Raw genomic sequence first — 9741 nt, forward strand, 5'->3', positions numbered from 1 at the left:
AAGAAGTGGTTTAATTACAGATACTTTACATTAATAAAGACAGATTGATCGTATCTAGTAAAGAATTTCTGACTAAGGGTGAAACTTCTTTAAGCAGCCTAGTTGGGATGGGGTCTAAGAGACAGGTTGATGGCTTAGATGAAGAAATCGTTGAAGTTAGTTGGTGAAGGTCGATGGGAGAAAAGTAATCTAAATATACATCAGGTTTTACAGCTGTTTCCGAGATTCCTGTGTTTGAAGGTAAGGTACCACCTGAGGACAGGAGGTGATCAATCAATTCTGTCTCTAATAGTTAGAATTTTATCATTAATGAAGCTCATGATTACTGCTGAGGGTTATAGGAATACATGGCTCAATAGAGCTGTGACTCTGTCAGCCTGGCTACAGTGCTGAAGAGAAACCTGGGGTTGTTCTTGTTCTCTTCTATTAATGATGAGTAATAGGCTGCTCTGGCTTTACAGAGGGCCTTCCTATATGTTTTAAGACTATCTTGCCAAACTAAACGTGATTCTTCTAGATTGGTGGAGTGCCACCAAACATCAGTTGCGCAGTACATTAGAGGAATTTAACGCAAGTTCCATGACCATGGCGAGGAGACATGATCCATGTAAATTTGGATGTAATCCATCATGTCTGAAGGTGTCTGAGGTGTGGGCAGTTCAAAAAAGTAACAAAGTTGTCTACAAACGGTATGCTGAGCAAGCAGCAGTATCCCTTGAGCATGTATGAAGTTGATGGACATGGCTGAATTTGACATCTCCAAAGAGGGCAATGTCTAGGCCCCCTCTTGGGTTTGGCGGTAGAATGTCATTCTGCCTGGCTCTATGGCTGTGACCTACCTGGGCCAGGCCTTTTCATTAGCCGGTAGTGGTGTGGGTTTGGCTCACTGATAACCTCCACAATTTTCCAGCTCCTAGTACCAGTTTGCTCTCTGCAGTTCAGGTTGGTTCCCGCCAGCCATATCCTCCTGCATGGCTCATGCAGCTTCAGCCTCAGCCTCCTGCCCACCCGCTGCATTTCTTCCGCCATAATATGGCTGAAAATCCATAGTCAGCCAAAGCACTGAAAAATGTATCCTCGTTCATACTGCACTCTGCACTCATATTTTGGGATGTCACATTTTTGCTATTGGAAACAGTTACTTTACAAGTGAAGAGAAGAAGTTTTGTTTCTGAGCAGCAGCACACCCCCTGGCTACCTAACGTAAGATTAGAAATCCAAGCACTCACTGAGGAATTTATTGCTTCAACTGACAACATTTACCATCAACACTGAGTGGACATCCTCATAAATCAAAGTTTCTCTTTAAGTGCTAACTTAAATTTAGATTTAAAATTCTAAAGATGAATTAGCTGTTATTATCTTCAGTCATGACATACAAAATTGGTTGTCCACCATTTACAGTGTTGTTTCGTTATGTTTTCATTATGATCAATCATGATAGAACACAACATATTCAACTAACTGTTGTATGTGTGTTTGCAAATCTTAAACTGTATAAAGTCCATGGTGCAAAAATGATTCTATATTTATGGTCTGTACATGTTCATCAACTACTTTTATATATTTTCTGTTCACAATAATGTCCATGCTGCACTTTTTAGAACAGTGGATTGTCAGTCTGTCCAACGTGGATCTGATGTTTGGTTGCATTAATTTAGTTTGATTGTATTATTCATATGATATTCTGTTACAGCTGCTGGAGGAGAACATTGTCACTTTTGTAAAGAATGAGCTAAAGAAGATCCAGATGATTCTGAGTTCAGATTACCCAGAATGCTTAGAGAGTCAAAGGGAGGATGAGGAGGTGTTGGACGGTGAGCAGGAAGAGCAGAGGAGGAGCAGCAGAGAAGCATTTCTGAAGATCACACCGTTCTTCCTGATGAGAATGAAACAGGAGGAGCTGGCTGTCTGTCTGCAGAGCAGTAAGAGGATTTCTCTACAGATTTAACATGCTGGATGAATGGGGCATTTACTAGTGTCTCAAGAGATGGACGGAAATATGTTTATATACTCGTTCTTTGAGGAAGTGAAATATTTTCTTGACTTATTGATCTTTGTTGTGTTTTCATTCAGAACGTACTGCTGCAGTTTGTCAGCGTAAACTTAAATCTAACCTGAAGAAGAAGTTCCAGCGCGTGTTTGAGGGTATTGCTAAAGCAGGAAACCCAACCCTTCTGAACCAGATCTACACAGAGCTCTACATCACAGAGGGAGGGACTGGAGGGGTCAATGATGAACATGAAGTCATACAGATTGAAACAGCATCCAGGAAACCACAAAGACCAAAAACAACAATCAGACATGAAGACATATTTAAACCCTCACCTGGAAGAGACGAACCAATCAGGACAGTGATGACAAAGGGAGTAGCTGGCATTGGGAAAACAGTCTTAACACAGAAGTTCACTCTGGACTGGGCTGAAGACAAAGCCAACCAGGACATACAGTTGACATTTCCATTCACCTTCAGAGAGCTGAATGTGCTGAAAGAGAAAAAGTACAGCTTGGTGGAATTTGTTCATCTCTTCTTTACTGAAACCAAAGAGACAGGAATTTACAGGTTTGAAGAGTTCCAGGTTGTGTTCATCTTTGACGGTCTGGATGAGTGTCGACTTCCTCTGGACTTCCACAACAATGAGGTCCTGACTGATGTTACAGAGTCCACTTCAGTGGATGTGCTGCTGACGAACCTCATCAAGGGAAATCTGCTTCCCTCTGCTTGCCTCTGGATAACCACACAACCTGCAGCAGCCAATCAGATCCCTCCTGAGTGTGTTGACATGGTGAATACCTACACCTCCTTCTGTGGTTTCACTGACCCACAGAAGGAGGTATACTTCAGGAAGAGATTCAGATATAAGAAGAAGGCCAGCAGGATCATTTCCCACATCAAGACATCACGAAGCCTCCATGTCATGTGTCACATCCCAGTCTTCTGCTGGATCACTGCTACAGTTCTGGAGGACGTGTTGAAGACCAGAGAGGGAGGAGAGCTGCCCAAGACCCTGACTGAGATGTAAATCCACTTCCTGGTGGTTCAGTCCAAACTGAAAAACGTCAAGTATGATGGAGGAGCTGGGACAGATCAACACTGGAGTCTAGAGAGCAGGGAGATGATTGTGTCTCTGGGAAAACTGGCAACCTGATCTTCTATGAATCAGACCTGACAGAGTGTGGCATCAATATCAGAGCAGCCTCATTGTATTCAGGAGTGTTCACAGAGATCTTTAAAGAAGAGAGAGGTTTATACCAGGGCAAGGTGTTTTGCTTCATCCATCTGCGTGTTCAGGAGTTTCTGGCTGCTCTTCATGTCCATCTGACATTTATCAACTCTGGTGTCAATCTGCTGTAAGAAGAACAAACAACATCCTGGCTGTCTAAAATCTTTAAAAGCAAACAGAATCTAAAATATCTACACCAGAGTTTTGTGGACAAGGCCTTACAGAGTCCAAACGGACACCTGGACTTGTTCCACCGCTTCCTCCTGGGATTTTCACTTCAGACCAATCAGACTCTCCTACGAGGCCTGCTGATATGCACAGGAAGTAGGAATCAGGAAACACTCCAGTACATCAAGAAGAAGTTTGACGAGGATCTGTCTCCAGAGAGAAGCATCAATCTGTTCTACTGTCTGAATGAACTGAATGATCGTTCTCTAGTGGAGGAGATCCAACGGTACCTGAAATCAGAAAGACTCTCCACAGATGAACTCTCTCCTGCACAGTTGTCAGCTCTGGTCTTCGTCTTACTATCATCAGAAAAATATCTCGACGTGTTTGACCTGAAGAAATACTTTGCTTCAGAGAAGGCTCTTCTGAGGCTGCTGCCAGTGGTCAAAGCCTCCAAGAAAGCTCTGTAAGTACAGAGACAGGTGGATTTATTTGTTATATTTTAACTTGTCTGGTATACTTGCAACAGGCAAGAAAACTTAATACTTGTATTTTCCTTTTTATTGTCTCTTCAGACTGAGTGGCTGTAACCTCTCAGAGAGAAGCTGTGAAGCTCTGTCCTCGGTTCTCAGTTCCCAGTCCTCTAGTCTGAGAGAGCTGGACCTGAGTAACAACAACCTGCAGCATTCAGGAGTGAAGCCTCTGTCTGCTGGACTAGAGAGTTCACACTGTACCCTGGACATTCTCAGGTCAGGATTCATCAACCTGTTCAACTGATGGCCACTTAAAGCCTGGTTTACTTTAATGCATAAAATCATAACCTGCATATGATTGTCTCCAATTATATGACTTCAAACTAGTTGTGTTTATTAAGTTTCAATCTCTTTTCATGAACATGTTTTATATTGGGTTTTTTGCCTTAGAAATATCAGCAATGAATCAGAGAGCTCCCTTTAATGATTGTTGATTGTTGATGGACCTTAGTGGATGTTTGGTTGTAACTAGAAAAAATTCAGTAATAATGTTAATGTAACCCACAATAGCCGACAGTATTGCAGTACTGCAGTAACCTTCCAGTCCTGTTAGTACCCTCAGATTATGTGACTTGTGTGTGTTTGCAGGCTGTCAGGCTATCTGATCACAGAGGAAGGCTGTGCTTCTCTGGCCTCAGCTCTGAGCTCCAACCCCTCCCATCTGAGAGAGCTGGACCTGAGCTTCAATCATCCGGGAGACTCAGGAGTGAAGCTGCTGTCTGCTGGACTGGAGGATCCACACTGGAGGCTGAACACTCTCAGGTATGAAGAGGCTTATATGTCTATGTATATATGTGTGTGTGTGTGTATGTATGTTAATATATATATGTATATAGTGAAGTGAAAATAATGAGCTGTAGCCATTGAGCAATAAGAAGCTCTACTGAATTAAAAGACTAACAGCTGATTAATAATAAGAGGTACATGTGAACATGTAAGTACATGTGTAGAGAGTAACAGACCTCTGTGTATGAGAGCGATGTAATGTCCATATGTCCATGCTGAAAGAGGATGTGCTGGTCTGACCCCCCTCCCCCTTTCAGGGTGGAGCCTGCTGGAGTCCAATGATTGAAACCAGGTCTGAGGAAGTGTAAGTGTGTCTTTACTTGACTGTGACATCACTCATTCAGATCTCTGATGTCATCATCAAAGTGTCAATAATGAACAGATGATAGATTAATAACTGCAGCTGTATTGTGTCTCGTTTTCTCCATCAGATTCCTGTGAACTCACATTCGACACAAACACAGTGAACAGAAACATCAGACTGTCTGACAACAACAGGAAGGCGACAGTGTATGTGGACTGTCCTGCTGGCACTCTGTCCTTCTACAGAGTCTCCTCTGACACACTGGTCCACCTCCACACCTTCAACACCACATTCACTGAACCTCTGTATCCTGGCTTTGGGCTCTGGTCTAACAGGTCTGGTTCCTCAGTGTCTCTGTGTTCTCTGTTGGAGGGAGTCTCCTCCTGTTAGAGAAAATCTCTCACTACTGACCAGATAGTTCAGTCTGTAAGGGATCACACACCACTGATGTTAATTAGATTCTGGATCATGAATGAATCATAAAAACACTTAATCAGATTTTTTTTTCTCTTTGTAATGTTTTTTAATTTTCTGTTCCAGAATTCTTGTTTATAGTTTATAGTTTCCACACAGTCATACATTACCTTAAATTTATGTTGTATGTGCACACACGTAGCGGCAAGGAGCAGAACAGGCTTCCATACAACAACAAAGCTAATGCTAGCTGAGCTAGTGTTGCAGTATAAAGTTCCACAAAAAACAACAGGAAAAAACAGTTACCGCCATCCAACCGACTGCTGTCGTTATTTAGTTTGCTTCAAATGAGGCTCAACGTTCACACTGTGTCTCTTGACTGTCCTAAATATTACATTGGTCCACATCACTCCAGCCTGTGGAAGTAGCATGCTAGCCTACAGCTATTACTTGTTGGCCAAACCACGGTGTTAGGTGACAGAAATACTCACTCAGTGGTCATCTGAAAACTCACCTGTTAAGACTGAAAACTCACCTGTTCAGACGGCACTTGAAGCAGTTCATCATATTTGATGAAGTTGATGATTCTTGCAGTGTTTTGTTTGTATCCACATGTTTGAACATGCACTTATTGGAGGTCGGTTTAGATAAAGTGTCAGCTAAGTGAATGTAATGTACATGTAATATATTACATTTTAATAAAGAGGACACTGATATCAGCATTTAGAGTTTTGTTTTTTTTACTCAATAATAGCTTTTATTCAATTTCAAAAAGAATCTTTTCTCTTTACAACAAACAAATCTTTGCTGTGATGATACAAAGCAACACCACATTGTTTTTCCTAAACAGAAGGTTTGATACTAACAGCCCTCAGCTTAAAGACACTATCATTCATAGAAACGTGCATATAAACAGGGAGGCTCTCATCTTTTGTATAAGGCCTTAAAATAGATCAAAAATACTTGTAAAGTGGCACTATAAAGCTGCTACACCTCTATTTCTTACACAGCCCACTACTTGTCAAATCTTACATTTCATATACATTCCTGCTATATACTTTTCATATATATATATATATATATATATATATATATATATATATATATATATCAACAAGGCACAAGTAAATACTACCAACAACAAAAAATAAAAAACAGAAAAACTGAAAGAAATTCTCAAGTGTAATGCTTTTGTGTAAAATGCATTCATACTCTTCATCTTCTCATGCATGAAGTGACCTGAAGCTGCTCAGGTCAAAACATTTATTCACTTTAAATCATCGCCTTTGAGGTTTGTTGGAGGTTTTAAAATGTGGAGGAAGAGGACATGAAGGTTATTTGTTTCAGAGCTCAGTGCAAAATCAGATTATTAAATCTGTTCATGAAAAGAAGACAAAGAAATGTATGTATGTCATGTTTAAAGAAACATTCGAGATTCAGAATGGAGGAAAAGCTGTTCAGGAACCAGTGACTCCTCAAGCTTCACAGCTCTATTTCACTGCTGACATCCTGAACAAAATCTCTTTTTCAACACAGCTGAGTTGGTTTAAAGCTCCTCGTCCAGGTTTCATTGAGTCATTTTATGCAAGGGAGGACAGTAGATTTCTGAGTGAAAACCTTGTATCTCCAAAGTATAAGTGTTACTGAACTTTAAAGAAACCACAGCTCCAGAACATCAAGAACTACAAACTTTAAGCTCAAACACCTTTTTTTCCTCCAGTCATCAGCTGTATTCATGAAGCCAAGTGACCCAGGTATTTCCAAAACATAAAAGAGTGCATCATCAGCATATGGTGAAAACAAATTTTGGGATTTTAAAGGAGCAATATGTAAGAATTATAGTTTAAAACATTCAAAAGTTCTGTCATGTCAAAGACGTCTATGTATTGTGTTGCAGAGATATCTACTGAAGTTAACATGCTAACAAGCTATCCCTGGCCTGTCCTGTCTTATAATACCACTTTGTACCTTAAAATGCGATAGTGAGTCGTTGTAGCATCCAGTCTGCCCTCCAACAACACGAAGGTGGTTTTCTGGTTGGGTTTGGCTCGCCTGATGCCCGACCTTCCTCTCACATCTCTCAAGAACCCGCTGTGTCTTCATTGTACCCGGAGTCAAGAGTCCTGGTCGGAGTCACAGTAAATCACCTCGATACTGTATTCTCTGTCGTAAAACTGGCCCCTGTCGGTCTTGGTGGCGGTGTTTGGTCCCACTTCTATTGACCGCTCGCCTGGCTCCGGTTCTGGTAAACCCCCCCCCCACGGCTGACTGAGCTAATTCGCTAACGGCATATACTGTTAGCAGCAGTTAGCTGTTACTCTGGTGATATGCTGCCCCCTGTTTGTTTGGATTATGAATTTGACAGGTGGCCAATTACATATAGCTCCTTTAACATTTTTATCTCAATACATTTCTTTTTTTTCTATTAAATATAAAATATCACACGTGACAAATGCCCCTCAGAAGGCTGATTTAAATTTAAAATATGTCTACTTCAAAGACATACTACTTCAAGACACTTCAAGCGTCTGCCAGATGAATAAATGTAAATAACAATGTACATGTGCTAATATGAGCATTTTTGTTGGCAGCTTCATATTTGCAAACAGCATTATTCACAAGATCACTGACTGAAATAACTGACCAAAAATAATCAAAATTGCAATTAATAAAGTTAGTTTTATTTATATGTTAAATAAATTAATACAAAAATATAACTAATTCTAGTGTGACACTTTGGAGATACAAGGTTTCAAGTCATATTCTGTCTCCTAAAAGCAATGTAACATCTGGTAAAAAACTTAGAACTGATATTAGTGATTTTTTATGAATCACCTAATATAGCATGATGTTCTCCTTTGGGTAAAATAAAGTCTCACCATGTTATGCCTATGAACCTATTTAAAACTCCAAAATTCTACAACACTTGTGTTGAAAATGACATCTTGTTTTTTGCAGTGACATAAGCGTCCCTGAACACCTCACAAGCTGATGAAGACACGTTTTGTCCACTTGTCCACTGCCATCACAGCCAGACGGCAGCAAACACACAGGTTTACTTGTTGTACCTGAACACAACCCGCTGCAGACTAACAGCATCCAACAAGACGCCGTCACCAATGAGATGTAGATAGATCCTGTTTGAGTGTGGTGAGTTTAGATGACCTGTTAATGTGACGGATGAGTTGGACGTCTCCATGGCAGGTTTACACCAGGACTCTGTGCAATTCATCAGATTTATTTAATTAATTTTGTCAGTGTTACGTATTCATTACTTTGTTTTTTAATCAATAAAGATTACAGTTTGATAGTTTTAGTTACAAAACTCCTCATGAAAATATGTTTCTTCGGATTCTTTACAAGATTTCTGCTTCTGAAAGAGTTCTGGACCGTTCTGGATCAGAGAGGCAAAACTATTCTGCTGATGGACAGTGAACTCACAGTGACTCTGAGACTCTATTGGACATTATACAGCAATTTTCTGCCATGTAATGGTCTGACTGGTCTACAGATGTGCTATTTGCTGTGACATCATGAAAGCCACAACCTCTATTATTCTGTAACAGAAACATCAGATTCTTCATTAAACCTCGACTGTTTTTACTGTAGACTGATCTCAGATGGTTAATTCGTCCTGTTTCTCAGATAATTTAAGTGTCTCAGACTGTTGGATTAAAGTTGGATTAAAAGGTTTTCAGGTCTGTCAGTTTAGAGAAATCTTCAGGTCTCCAGTCCACTCTGACTCTGAGGGAACCGACCAGTCTGACAATCCAATGTAATGTGGAACAAATTTAATTTATTCATGGTAAAAAGTCAAACAGATTTTTCTAGACTTGGTTTGTGCACACGGATAAATGCTTCAGGACAAACACTATAGGCTATCGTCACATTAACAGCTGAGAAGTAAATCCTCTTGTTCTCCATTGCCTCCAGAGTCAAGTACAGAGGTAAGTCCAGGTTGGGTTTAGCCTTTAGCACAAAGACTGGAAGCATGGGGAAACTGCTAGCCTAGCTACATCAAAAGAGAAACTAGCAACTCCAAGTCTGTCTGAGTTACATGTGATTTGTTGTTTATTGAACAAGTGGAGGAACGTGTGGTTTTAGCAGCAGTTAGCATTTGAGCTAGTTTCCCCCGGCTTCCAGTCTTTGTGCTAAGCTAGGCTAACCACGTCCTGGCCCTCTCTCTCTAGTAGACACACAGAGATGAAACTGATATGAAGCATCAGACTGAAGGAAACCGAGAACAAAGTGAATTTATTAAAATGAGCTTTTAAGACTTAGAGTGTAAATAAGGTTTCACCCTCTTCTTACA

The 9741-nt window shown here is 40.5% G+C and overlaps 1 pseudogene; it reads left to right on the forward strand.

Moving 5' to 3' along the window:
* The first annotated feature begins 1888 nt into the window (after window positions 1–1888).
* LOC139294200 (protein NLRC3-like) lies at window positions 1889–5012 on the forward strand (annotated as a pseudogene).
* The last annotated feature ends 4729 nt before the right edge of the window (window positions 5013–9741 follow it).

The sequence above is a fragment of the Enoplosus armatus genome, chromosome 12 (assembly GCF_043641665.1).
Source record: "Enoplosus armatus isolate fEnoArm2 chromosome 12, fEnoArm2.hap1, whole genome shotgun sequence".
In the NCBI taxonomy this organism is placed as follows: domain Eukaryota; kingdom Metazoa; phylum Chordata; class Actinopteri; order Centrarchiformes; family Enoplosidae; genus Enoplosus; species Enoplosus armatus.